Here is a 14,683-nt window from a genome sequence, read left to right as displayed (position 1 = left end):
CCCAAGTGTTTACTATATGTCTCACTTTATCTGGATTTGGATCCCATCCGGATCCAAATTGTAGAGATCCTAATGATCCTCACATCTTAACCATTTATTGTACATAGTTCAGTAAAAAATCATTTGAATTTTATTATTTAAAATTAAACACAAATTGTACCTAATGAAAACTAGCAACACGATGTACGATGAACGGCTAGGATGTAAGGATCCCTAGGATCCCCACAAAGATTATTCGAAGAGGATCCTCATCCACTTTATCCCGTGTTGTTAAGTAAGTTAAGATCCCCGTCAAAATGCTGACATGGCGTTCATAAGTGTTTTCTTACTTTAAACTCCAATAACACTACTATAAAACTACTCATTAGTGGCATTCCTAAAAGCAACAAGAAAAGCATATTCCTGTCAGATATTAAGTAAAATCCGACAAAAAATGGCTGCAATGGCAGATAAGAGAAGCAACAGAATTGCTGGCGTCAAGAAAAGGCTTTACTGTTAGTTATGACTCTAAAATCGACAAGAAAATAGTATCGGATATAAGTGAAATTAACACTCCCGATAGTTATAGGCGATATTAATTGTTGAGAAATCTCGTCGAATATAGAGACAATGCTGTCACATATAACCGACATAATAAAAATTATAAAAACTAAATTTATGTTTTGAATAAAAATAAAAAATAAACAAAAATGCTCCTTTATCTGACACCCATGCTAATTTTTTTTTAAATAAAATAAAATCCATATCGGACATAAATGCTTCCATTGGTAATGTTCTTCAACAATATATCTCATTATACAAAGTGTTTATACAACAAAATAAAAGAAAACATAATGATGACTTTTCCTTTTTCCCATCTTCTTTTCCCTTTCTTCTTTTCTTCCCCTTCTTCTGTCGGTGCTACCTTTCTCCTTTCCCCTTCCCCCTTCTCCTCTTTTCCCCTTCTTCTTTTGATGCTGTTCACTGCAGAACAACAGTCCATCACATGAGAAAACATGAATTAACAAAATTTCAACAACAATTGATGCCAAAAACATCACTAAATATTAACAAATTAGATAAAATAAATATGGTTTAAACAGAACAAAGTATGAGAAATCTGATAATTAGCAAATTAGTCATAAAAATAGATTGAATTGAACAAAAACTACAAAACCATAATAAAATTAGGGAACTACAAATTTTTAGTTAACTTGAAAAAATTAAAACAAAATCCCTCACTAATTACCTCATATAAGCAAAATCCCTTACACGCGATAGAAAACGGGAGTGGGAAAGCGAGACATTTTTGGTGTTTGGCATAAATCTTGTGTTGTCATACTAGAGAGAGAAGACAGGGAGATGAGATTGGCAACTGTCATGGAGAGAGTGATGGAGAAGAAAGGGAAAAGGAGAAGGGGAGAAGAAGAAGGAAAGAAGGAGGAGAGGAGAAGGAAAGGGGGAAGGAATGCAGCAGGAAGGAGAAGAAACTAGGGAAGGGAGATGACAACGGAAGAGAGAGGGGTTTTATTATGTAGAATTGGTAGTACTGTCATTCAAAATAGACATCAATCTTTTTCGTATAAAAAATATAAAAAATTTATCCGACACACTTTCTTATTGTCGTTGGATAGAACCAACAACACTCTTTTCAATGTAAAGTATGGTGGGAAATATCCAGCCCAAAATTCCCTCCCAAAGTTTGCCTAGTTTTAAAAAAATAAAATAATATTTGTGTCGGCCATAATCGCCATAGTATATAAAATTTGAAAATAATATAATATAATCTGACACATTACTTACTCATGTCAAATATATCCACCAAAATTGGTTAAAATTATAGATAAATTTGGTGGAGTTAAGAGCCCACTTCATTATTCTTGTCGAAAAGTAGTGAACTAATGTTTAATATAAGCGACAGTAGTACTTTATTATTCGACACTATTTAAACATGTTGTCGGAAATATTTTATTCAACAGTAATAGTATAAAACCGCAACCACTCTCCAACAGATTAAGCTAATTTTGTAGTAGTGTAATATCATGTAGTAAAAAAAAACAAAAATTAGAAAGAATAAAACACAAAAAGCTTTTCTTCCCGACCATGACCTCCCTCTTATTAACGAAAATTTTAACACAATTCAATTATTAATTTCAAATGAAACACATAGTAGACACTTGGGGGGATAAAGTGAGAAGTTTTGAATTTCATAAAAGCAAAGTGAGAGGAAAGTTGAGTTTCATAAGAGTTTTAGAGTAAATAAGCCTATTTTTAACAAGTTTAATAACAATTTAGTTTCCCTCTGTCTTTTTCTCCTTATAAAATAAAAAAAATACACTACATGGATAAAACATAAAGTAGCTAGATGCACAAAAACATTGACAAAAAAAAAAAAAAATACACAGGATAAACAATGAGCAAAAATACATATTAAAAGTCTCCAACCAATTAGCTTTCTTGCAGTCCTACACAAATTGATTCGCACATTTGAATCACTGAAATCATCAAATTTCAATTTTAACCTATTAAGTTTCATATTATTCTCTAAGTGCCCCCACCAAATCGGAGAAAATGACAAACTCAAAGCTTTGCCTTTGGAGTAGCAATCGCCACTCCAACAACCCCGGATACAAGCTCTTCCTGATCTCCGCGAAAATGTCGCCGTTCCACTTCCTCTTTCCCTAAATCCTCCCCTAGGCGCATCGTGGCCTCCACCGTGCTCTCCGCGCTTTCGTGTGCTGACTCCACAATCCCCATATTCACCGCCTCGTCTCCCTTCGCCTTCATCCCCTTAGCATCACGTCCCTCAGTGTTAGGTACTCAAGGGACTTGGCGACTGGTGCTGCCATGGGTGTCGGATCTTCCGAAGGGTGGTGTAATGTTATGATCCCACATCAGCTACACAAGAAATTATGTAGTGGTACTTAAATGCAAGGGGTCCTCCCACCTATTGGACTAGTTTGGACTAGTCTTTTGGGTTGGGCTCTTCCCTTGGCTTGAGTACGTAACACTCATGCCCGATACCAATCCGATTTTCAACCGGAACGCCGCCATGAAGTGGTCCGGGAACGGCAACCCCAAATTGACCTCACTCATGGACAACACACCTATGTCGCGCCTCATGAGGAAGTAATCGTGGCTCAGGCATGGAGGAGGCGGAGCCGGCGGATTGGCCCAGGCGAGGTCAACGCCATTGGATAAGAACAGAGGAGGGAGTCGATGATTGGGAGGCCTAAGCAGTGGTCATCATCGCTGGTGAGGGTTAGGAAGAAGAGATCACTGCGCTTCTCTAATGTACACATTGCTTTGTTGTAGCTGATTCCTCGGGATGTGTGTTTGGTTTTCTCGTTATCTTTTTCGATTACTTTTTTAATTTGTTTTACGAGTTTTTAATCGGGTCACAATTATAAATACAAACAGATCTAATATGGTTTGAACCCGGTTTAATGTTGTCATAAGACTGGTAAAATTTCGCCATAGATGTTTTTGGCATGTTACATTAATTTTGTAAAATCATTCACTTAAATTATCGTTATTACATTCATGTAAGTTGAGTATGGGACGTCATCCACTTTGTCATGGCAACTGCTCAAAAGGACCAAAGGCTAGCCGAGAGCAGTTAACTCGGCCTGGTTTCCTTTAGTTCTGTGGGCCTCTATCTGCAATTCTGTTGGGTTTTCCCTCCTTCTTCTTTTTTCCCTTTGTTTTTATTTTCCTAATTTTCCAATGTGTTTGTTTATTTGTATGGCTTATAGCTTTTGAGAATTAAAAGGGGGATGTTAAATTTTAAATATAAAATTTAAATTGACAATCAATGTGATACTTGATATATTTTAAAGTTTTACTCTTAACTTGATATGTTCAATTAAACATTGTTTGCTGTAAAACTTATTTTAATAATCAACGAAAAAATAGAAGACATCAATAGTGATGTGGGCAGTTTTTGCAACAAAGGTGATGGCTGTAAAACTTATTTTTTCGTTGATTATTAAAATAAGTTAAAGTCACTGTCATTTTTTGCAACAAAGGTGATGGCTGCAAATCTACGTAATCCCACATTATAATTGAATTTTTAAGTTGAAAAACACTATTGATGTCTTCTATTTTTTTTTTCTTTTTAACGTTAATGATGCCTTCAGAGAAAGTGGTGAGCGCCAAAATCAGAGAATGAGGTATGTGGGCAGTTTTGTGTCCATACAAATGACCTATTCTAGTTTCCTTAAAAACCCTAGTTGCAAAACCTTCTTTCATGCATTAAACACCAAATCATTGAAGAATAGGGTTGCATTGTCTTTGGTTTTGCATTAAATTTGTGGTCAAGTGTTTCTATTTTCAAATCTTTAAAACTGACCCAATTTAGGATTCTCGTCAGTTTCTTCCTTCAACAGTTTGATTGGAGAAACTGATTGGACATTTGAATCCAAATTTGCATATCATTGCTATATCATCATATGCATAGCTTATGTGTTGGTCTCAGTACCACAAGGTAAAGAGTTTAGGAGGAGCTGTCATCTTGTGAAGACTGAAGACAACATATTTTCGGTGCCACAAGGTGAAGAGCTCAGAAGGAGCTGCCACTTCGTGAAGACTGAAGGAATTCATCTTGTGTAAGGCAAGGTTGCATAAAGGTAAAGTTGCTCCATAGACTAGGTCTCGGAATTGAGCTTTATGTGGTACTTTGTAAGAATCTTGATTATACTAATGGATGAGACTCAGTGGAGAGTCCCTGGCTTTTAACCAGAGGTGGGTTTTTCTGGCCAAAAATATCTTGTATTCAAAGTTATTTATTTTGTGTCACATATCTCACATACATATGCATGCTACGTGTATCACTTGAATATTTAATTGGTATGTGCTCACAATCATGCTCACTTAACACATTAATAACTTGGAACGAACTGAAGCCTTGCTGACTAGGATAGCTTTTGGTATTTTAAATTGGTTATTGAATCTTTGATTTATTGACTAACAAATCTATCTTAGTTGACTAGTAGGATTGACTAGTCAATCCAGCAAATTATAATTTTTATATATAGGATATTTCGCCTAGTACCAATTTCAGGTTTGGCATAGTACTTTATGTTTTAGAGTTAATACCATGTCTTTGAGTTTGCGGTACACAATACCTTATCGATATAGACATATTCTTGTTGAAGCCAAAATGTTTTTAGCTTCTCAAGTAGGTTTAGAACTTCTTGGCATGAAACCCTTGGTATTTATGTGTTGTCATTCTCAGTTTTGCCTTCTTCTTCTTGCCTAATTGATGCTTTCTTCTTCAGTTAAAGCATACACAACTTTTTGTACAATTTTGCATGAATATTTTCAGTTAGTTGGCTTTGCAATTTGACCTTGGGTGGCATGACTGTTTTGATAGAGGAAGAAGAAAAAATATTCATTTGAATTGGTTGAGACTCCATTGGGTGGATTATATGTATTTATAAAAGTTACTTAAAAGAGGAATGCTAAGGAGACTCTCTTAAAATTGAGACTCTCCATAGATTCTGTCACCTCATAATTTAACATAAATTTTCTTGCCAACATTATAATTGTAGAAATCATCACAATTTAACTTAAATTTAATGTAAATCTTCATTAGCTTGTTAACTAAAAATAGGAATTAACTTTGGTTAGATTACAATTGTAGAATTTCAGCTTCACATGGGTTTTGATTACACCATCACATGAAATTTTTTTGGGTGACATTACATAAGTAGGAATCATCACAATAAATTGACAAAATGTACTAATTCAAGTTTTGATGCATAAAAGTAATTTGATTTATAATTTTCATGAAAATACTGAATCTCAATTACATTTTGCCGTTTCTTTAGGTACTTGAAGATGTGCATGCTATTTGGGATTTTATTTTCACAGAGAAATTGCACATCCCACTACATGAAAGAAACAAGTATGCAGCTATGCTCATCCTTCCAGAAACATTTGATAATGGAGGTACTTAAATTGTTGTCAGTTCCTTTAGATTGAGAAATTACTCCTTTGTCCTCACTTCCATTGCCAAGTGTTTCTATTTTTCAGAAGTGCGTTACTACCTTCTCTAATATCTTCTTTTCCCCTCTTGTTGGAACTATTTGCTATCTGCTAACTTAAAGTGAGTGCTACACGGTATGCAAATGCTTTCAACTTGATGAATATGTGACACACCCCGACTTGGAAAGGTCGAAGCATGCTGGCCGTCACCATGAGGTGACGTAACCATAAGGATAAGTGATGCAAAAAGTGAATAAAATTAAAACTAATTAGAACTAAACAGTGAAAGAGTGCGCAATTCGTGGGTTGAACCCACTACAATTATTCAGAGCGTAATAGACAAGGGAGACTACGAAAGAGTAGTCAAAGCAACCAAAGTACACTTATTACATAATAGTGATAAGTTCGTACGTCTAAACAGAAGGAAATGTCAGAACTGCCGTGATTCCTCGAGCGCCACAGAGAGTACAAATCTAGGTCCTGAAGGGCGAAAAACAAAGTTGAGGTGGTCAGCAAAACAATGCTTATAAGAAAACCTTTATCTTTGAATATACTAACCCCTCGCCGTAAAACAAGTATAGTTTCCTCAAAACATACTACGTAAGTATGAAATCCAATATATCAGCCATATAACCAGAAATATGCCAAGCAAATGATGTATCATATGCCACAATAATAATCATGTGATAATCAATATAACTAAGTGCTCATCCATCTAAGCTGACACACAAGTTCGAACAGATGGTTTCTGACACGAACATGACTGGGTGTAATCAATATGCTCTAGTACTGCGATCACGTGAAGATTGGTGCAAAAGCACATCACATACAAGTCGGATCGCCTAATGCAATCTACCCGACAAGACTGGCACCTAAACTTGGATCCAAGGTGAGCGAACGGTGCAGATGTGAACATACACGTGAAGGACTGGCCCTGGCCCTTGGGCGAGTACTAACACCGAGTGCAGCAAGATGAGCATGTATATAAGTATGTATGAATGCCATGACAGTAATATCACAATCATATAGTAGCATTTATCACAATTTATATCACAATAATGATACTAGGCAATATAGGCGTAAAAGTGAAGTAAATACTCATTTATGGAAACTATAAATATATATAGGTATAAAACAACTGCTCACTCACAAGTACGTTGTTGGGTCGTAGCCCCCGAGCCTAGCTTGGCCTCGAAAATCCTCGGAATAAGTTTTCCCTATATGTGAAATAACTAAACAACATTAATTAAAGTACATAACGGAAACCTAAATAAAACCCCCATAGTTTGCTCAAACATAGGGTATAAATATATGAAATCGATATACTCGACGACACGAACACACACGTATCAACCATGCGCCGCCCAAAGTGGCTGCCCACGCGCCCCCGCGAGTACACTGTACTCGCCTTCTTCGCGAAAATCTGCAGTTTTGCAGATTTTTGGGCCAATTTCCAAAGCCCCTACCGAGGTCGATTCTCAACCAAATTCACTTTTACAAAAGCAAAATTAAAGCTAGGAATGTGATCTACCGATCCCAATTTACATAAAGTTTGAATATGGTTTGCGTTAATCAGAAATTTGGCATGAAAGTGGCCAAACGACCACGGCTGAAATTTTCCAAAAAACTAAAATTTTCTTCCCAACTTCCAAAGTTGATTTCTAAATCGTTACTTAACCAAAATTAGTGATTCAAAATCCATTTTGAAGTTAGGAATGTAGAGAACAAGTTTGTACCTAGAAGAAGTCCATTTATGGTCGAGGTTGACCAGAAACATGGTTTGAAAGTGATCAAATGGCCATGGTTCTTGAGTGAAAAATGGTAGGTTCTCCTTCTTCTCGAGTTTCTGGGTAAAACCACACGTTCAAAACACAAACAAATGATCAATAACAACCCATAGAAGTGAAATGAAAGTTCTAAGGGTTTCTCAAGGCTTACCTAAGCCATGCATGGCCTGAAAATCGATATGTCGAACTCGTCGAGTCGACCTTCCGAGTTAGTGAGTCAAAACTCGTCCACACCAGATTTCAAGGACATGGTTGTGATCGTGGGACTGAGATGATCACAATGGTGTAGTTGGTTTGTCACGTTTGTGAGTTTTGGTGTGTTTTGTGGTTGTTGCAGAGAGGAAGAAGAAGAAGAAATGTGGCGTGGGAGAGGGAGAAGAGAGAGAGAGAGAGAGAGAGATGCTTTTCTGATTGAGGGAACATAAAATAAAGAAGGGATGGGATAGCTGAGAATGGAATAATGCAGAGAAGTACACGAGATGGGTTTAAAAGGAATCCAAGGATAGGTTTTTAGATTTCCTACAGTAAAAAGGAAATTGAAATCTATCCGAAGTAGATATTTTACACTTTAAATTTACGCATACTCGTACTAGTGTGTACAATTTAAATGCGATAGCGAGAAATAAATGGAAGGCGATAAGAATAAGTCCACGTCACTTTCCGATAAGGGCATAATCGTCAATACACATACTCGGGGAGAAATTATATAGGAAAATTAGGGACGGGTCGTCACAATATGTGTGCGAGTCAGAACTTATCCCCTAGTTTTACTGCAGATGTTTTTCCTAAGTTTTACTGAAGATGTTTTTCCTATAGTGACAACAAGAAAGCTTCATTTAGAACTAGCCTGTTTCAACTTGAAGTTGGACATATCCTTCCTGATTAGTCGTGTTTTCCGAAGATGTTCAACTTGGAGTATTATTATGTCGCAGAGATGTTTAACTTGGAAAACACGACTGACCAAACACTTGAGATGTTTCAACTTGAAGTTGGACATATTCTACAACAAAAAATCTTTTATCAAGAACCCCGTTTTGCATCCGTCTTAATGAGATTGTTGTTGTGCTAGGATAGCACCAAACCTTTTAGAACCAACTCTTTTTAACCCACATGAAATATATCAAATGAAATGCAAGAACAAAATATTAAAGACACCAAGATTTTAACGAGGTTCCTCAACAGTCAGTCTAACTGGAGTACGTCCTCGGAGCAATATGAGCTCACCCAATAATCCACTATCAACCAAATGGGAGTTTACAAAGTGTTGGCAATCTCACAATCCAAATAACCCAATACACCCAATAGCTCTCACACACCACAAAAACAAATAGAGAAAGAAATATAATGTATAATTTCTTCTCTATACATATAGCTCAAAGCTATTACAACAACAACTACTTTGGTGGATGATTACTAACCAAATGAAGCAGCAACTTCTTCTTTCTTTTGGGCTCTCTACAACTCTCCTTGCTCTCGGCAGAAAATGAGCTCACATACTGAAAATGAGCTCTTCCTTCCTTATTTCTTCTATCCGAAAAAAGCCTCATAATTATGGCTTTAAAAAAAGCCACAAAACAAGGAAACATAATCATGTTGTCCTTTCTTTTCTTTATAATTTTTTATAGCCAAAAGTTGGCCACTTGGCCACATACTCCAACAATCTCCACCTTGGCCAAGTTCCGAAAAACGCCATGATAAGCCAACTAACACAATTAACACACAACATCACTCCCAAACACTAGCAAGAGAACAACTCATGCCGAGCCAAATGCTCCAAAACTCCTACTGCTCAACGCCTTCTTTATATAGGCAAAATATGAGCCAAGTTCAAGCAATGAACAAACTTGGCTACACCAACAACCTTAGTCAACATATCAGCGGGGTTGTCTTTAGTTGAAATCTTCTGGAGAATGATTTCCCCTTCACCAACAATTTCACGAACAAAGTGATAACGCACATCTATGTGCTTGGTCCTCGCATGATGAACCTGATACTTAGCCAAATAAATGGCACTCTAACTATCACAATGTACCTCCACCTGCTTCTGATCAACCCCCAAATCTCTAATCAGCCCATGTATCCAAATGGCCTCCTTTATAGCTTCAGCAACTGCCATATATTCAGCCTCTGTAGTAGACAAGGCAACAAACGACTGCAAAATGAACCTCCAACAAACTGGCCCTTTAGCCATAGTAAACACATAGCCTGTAGTATACTTCCTTCCATCCAGATCACCTGCATAATCTGAATCAACATAACCAACTGCAAAATGACCAATACCAGAGTCATCTCTCTCAAAACATAAACCAACATCTCGAGTACCATGGAGATACCTCAATATCCACTTAGCTGCTTGCCAATGCTCTTTACTTGGATTATGCGTATATCGACTCACCATGCCAACTGCATGAGCAATATCCGGTCTAGAGCATACCATTGCATACATCAAACTACCAACCAAATTTGCATATGGTATATTTTTCATTTGTAGCTTCTCTTTATCAGTTTTAGGACACTGTAGAGAACTTAATTTAAAATGAGGAGCCAAAGGGGTACTAACCGGTTTTGTTGAATCATGAACTCCAAACTTCCGAATCAACTTCTTAAGGTATTGTCTTTGATTCAAACTGACGAAACCCTTTGCTCTATCTCTAGTGATCTCCATGCCAAGGATCTTCTTCGCTTCACCAAGATCCTTCATCTCAAACTCATTCTTCATTTGCTTCTTCAATTTCTCAATCTCTTCGACATTCTTTGAGGCAATCAACATATCATCAACATATATCAACAAATAAATGAAAGACCCATCTTGCAACTTCTTGAAGTACACACAATGATCATATTGACTTCTAGAATAATTTTGGCCTCTCATAAATTTATCAAACCTCAAATACCATTGCCTTGGAGATTGCTTCAAGCCATATGGTGATTTCTTCAATTTGCAAAACAAGTTCTCCTTCCCTTTCACTATATACCCATCTGGTTGACACATATAAATCTCTTCATTCAAATCACCATGTAGGAAAGCCGTCTTCACATCAAGTTGCACAAGCTCAAGATCATACTGTGCAACAAGAGCTAACATAATACAAATTGAGGAGTGCTTCACAACTGGAGAAATATTTCATTGTAGTCAATGCCTTCCTTTTGTGCATACCCTTTAGCAACTAATCTTGCTGTGAATCTCACATTGCTTTTCTCATCAACATCTTCCTTCTTGGCATACACCCATTTGCAACCGATAGCTTTCTTGCCCTTAGGCAATTTAGCTAACTCCCAAGTTTTGTTCTTCAAGAGAGAATTCATCTCATGATCCATGGCATTGCACCACCTCTTCTTCTCCTCACTCTCAATGGCTTCCTCGAAATGGGATGGAATATCATCAATGATAATAGGAAGAGCAAAAGCAACATAGTCACTATACCGAGCTGGCTTGGTAATTTGTCTCTTTCCTCTGTTCTTGGCAATAGACTCTTGAGGTGAAACTTGCTCTTCAACTTGAATAGAATCTTCAAGTTCAACTTCTTCAACATCCTCATGGTCTCCAACTTCTTCACTTGTGGTGGCTTCGACATCAGCGAAAATAGGATTTGAAGTACCAGAGGCAACTTTCTCAAGCTCCACCTATTGGACATCTTTCACATTCTTCTCAGAGACTTTGTACATACTTTCTTCATCAAATGTCACATCTCTGCTGATTACAAGTTTTTTCATCTCTGAGCACCACAACCTGTAACCTTTGACACCACTACTAAAACCAAGAAAGATAGCCTTTTTGGCTCTAGGATCAAGTTTATTTTCAGTCACATGAAAATAAGCAGGTGAACCAAAAATACGGATATAGTCATAATCAGAAGAAGGTTTTCCATTCCATACCTCCATTGGTGTCTTACCCTGAACAGCAGCTGAGGGTAACCGGTTGATGATGTGACATGCATAATTAACTGCTTCTGCCCAAAATGACTTGCTTAAACCCGACTGAGACAACATACATCTAACATTTTCAAGTAAGGTTCGATTCAATCTTTCTGCAACTCCATTTTGTTGTGGAGTTCCCTTGACACTGAAATGTCTTATAATCCCTTCTTCTTTGCAAACTTTAAAGAAAGGGTCGGATGTGTATTCACCACCATTATCCGATCTAAAAATCTTAATCTTTCTCCCAGTCTGGTTCTCAACCATTTTCTTCCAACCCAAGAAAATGCTTAACACCTCACTCTGGTGCTTCATAGTGTAGACCCAAGACCTTCTTGAATAATCATCAACAAAGGTCACGAACCAATGTCTACCACTCAAAGAGGGAGTCTTTGTAGGACCCCAAACATCCGAATGCACATAATCAAGAATGCCCTTCGTCTGATGTACAGCAGTACCAAACTTCACTCTAGTTTGCTTCCCCAAGACACAATGCTCGCAGAAATCAAGCTTACAAGTCGTGGCACCTTTTAGAAGACCTTTTTTCACAAGCCCTTGTAGAGCTTTCTCACCGGCATGGCCTAATCTCATATGCCATAGTCTAGTAGTATCTGAATCAGATGTGCCCATATTTTCAGAGACTACAGATGCTTCACCTGTCACAGTGCTTCCCTACAATAAATACAAATGGCCACACCGAGGAGCTTTCATCACAACAAGGGCACCATAAGTAACTTTCAATGTCTATCCATCTGAATGAAACCTGAAGCCCTTGGATTCCAAAGTACCCAAAGAAATAAGATTTTTCTTCAAATTCGGTACATACCGAACACCTGTCAACTCTTTAACCATGCCATCATGCAACTTTAAACGAACTATACCAATCCCTTTTGTTGTGCAAGGATTGTCATCTCCCATGAACACAACACCACCATCAAACTCTTTCAAGCTTGAAAACCAATCCTTGTGAGGAGTCATATGATGAGTACAACCTGTATCCAACACCCACTTAGTAGCACAATCAAATGATGAGGAAGTGGTTAAAGCAAAATCAGAAAAATCGGTTTCAACCTCAGCAACATTAGCTTCAGAACTTTCTTTGCCTTTGGTCTTCAACCTAGGACAATCTTTCTTCCAATGGCCCTTATTATGACAAAAGGCACATTCATCAATTTCCAAGGTTTTTCTACCTTTAGAGTTTCCTCTAGGTCGAGAGTGTGATTTTTTCCTACTAGAAGATGACTTCCTCTCCGACGATCTACCTCTAACAAATAAAGCTTCAGAGGTACTATCATGATTTTTATCTCTATGCCTCATTTCATAATTCATCAAGGCATTTGACACATTTTCAAATTTTACAGTTTCTTTACCATGCATAATAGTGGTAACAAAATGCTCATAAGAGTCCGGTAAGGAATTCAACAATATTAAGGCCTTATCTTCATCCTTAATATCCTCATCTAAATTTAACAAGTCGGCAATCAACTTATTAAAAGCATCAAGGTGTCTAATCATTTTTGTACCTTCTTTGTATTGATAGAGCTTTTTCTTCAAGTGTAGCCGGTTCTCTGCACTCTTCGTCATATACTTGTCTTCCAATTTTTGCCACAACACACTTGCTACCGTCTCCCGCATCACAAAATACTTCTGAGTTTTTGCAAGGCACAACCGAATTGAAGAGCAAGCCCACAAATTTAATTTCTCCCATTCCGGCTTCGACATAGCTTCCGGCTTCTCTCCCAAAGCGGCAAGTAGATCTTGTTGAGCCAACACATCTTTGACCTCACATTGCCACATCCCGAAGTTGTTTGTGCCATCAAACTTTTCCACTTCGAACTTTGCATTTTGCACCATAGTTCTTGCAAACCCGGAGCTGCTTCCAAAAGGATTTTCATCTTGCCCGTCTGACATCTTTGACAACTAGACAGTACCCAAGAGCAACCAGTGCTCTGATACCAATTGTTGTGCTAGGATAGCACCAAACCTTTTAGAACCAACTCTTTTTAACCCACATGAAATATATCAAATGAAATGCAAGAACAAAATATTAAAGACACCAAGATTTTAACGAGGTTCCTCAACAGTCAGTCTAACTGGAGTACGTCCTCGGAGCAATAGGAGCTCACCCAATAATCCACTATCAACCAAATGGGAGTTTACAAAGTGTTGGCAATCTCACAATCCAAATAACCCAATACACCCAATAGCTCTCACACACCACAGAAACAAATAGAGAAAGAAATATAATGTATAATTTCTTCTCTATACATATAGCTCAAAGCTATTACAACAACAACTACTTTGGTGGATGATTACTAACCAAATGAAGCAGCAACTTCTTCTTTCTTTTGGGCTCTCTACAACTCTCCTTGCTCTCGGCAGAAAATGAGCTCACATACTGAAAATGAGCTCTTCCTTCCTTATTTCTTCTATCCGAAAAAAGCCTCATAATTATGGCTTTAAAAAAAGCCACAAAACATGCCACAAAACAAGGAAACATAATCATGTTGTCCTTTCTTTTCTTTATAATTTTTTATAGCCAAAAGTATACTCCAACAATTGTAACTTCAGTTGATATCATTTTTACCAGGGACTAGACAAATTGTTCTTATTGTTACAATATGTAGTGGTTATTATTTGCATATCATAGTGTAGAATGTGTTGGACAAGGGTCCTTTAACTTGGTTCTCGGGTTATGCTTTTCTAATTACTTAGTTTCCTTTATACAGGAGGGGGAGCTTGATGCTGTTGGTGTAGTTCATTCTTATGAAGATGGCATGCCACAGCTGGATCTCATAATACACGATTAACTGCTCTCAATGTGAGTCTCTTAAAGTGAATTATAGCTGCTTTAGTCCTGAAATATAACTTTCTGTGAAATTTTTATAATTTTCTCTTGCGTAGGTCCCTCCTATGGGTTTGTTCTTCCCATTGGTTTTGGTCCCAGATGCATATCCTCCTCCACCCAGTGTTTGGTTAGTCGTGTTTTCCGAGTTAAACATCTTTGTGACATA

General features: G+C 37.4%; 2 long non-coding RNA genes and 1 pseudogene across 3 annotated transcripts; 1 reads left to right on the top strand and 2 right to left on the bottom strand.

The window, feature by feature from the left end:
• LOC126607422 (actin-related protein 9-like) overlaps nucleotides 1-14,683 on the top strand; it is a 36,547-nt pseudogene that overhangs the window by 20,959 nt on the left and 905 nt on the right.
• On the bottom strand, nucleotides 712-1,667 carry LOC126607423 (uncharacterized). The gene is made up of 2 exons (XR_007617594.1): nucleotides 1,229-1,667; nucleotides 712-963 (listed from the first exon to the last, which is right to left on the bottom strand). It is a non-coding gene; the product is annotated as an uncharacterized LOC126607423 (long non-coding RNA).
• On the bottom strand, nucleotides 6,206-8,192 carry LOC126607424 (uncharacterized). Of its 2 annotated transcripts, XR_007617596.1 has the most exons (4): nucleotides 7,906-8,192; nucleotides 7,704-7,813; nucleotides 7,118-7,184; nucleotides 6,206-6,447 (listed from the first exon to the last, which is right to left on the bottom strand). It is a non-coding gene; the product is annotated as an uncharacterized LOC126607424 (long non-coding RNA). The 2 variants fall into 2 exon arrangements; XR_007617595.1 differs by lacking the exon at nucleotides 7,704-7,813 and having other exon boundaries at nucleotides 7,906-8,187.

This window comes from Malus sylvestris, chromosome 16 (assembly GCF_916048215.2).
Source record: "Malus sylvestris chromosome 16, drMalSylv7.2, whole genome shotgun sequence".
In the NCBI taxonomy this organism is placed as follows: Eukaryota; Viridiplantae; Streptophyta; class Magnoliopsida; order Rosales; family Rosaceae; genus Malus; species Malus sylvestris.
The sequence above is the reverse complement of the archived record's forward strand: the minus strand, read 5'-3'. Positions and strand labels throughout refer to the sequence as shown.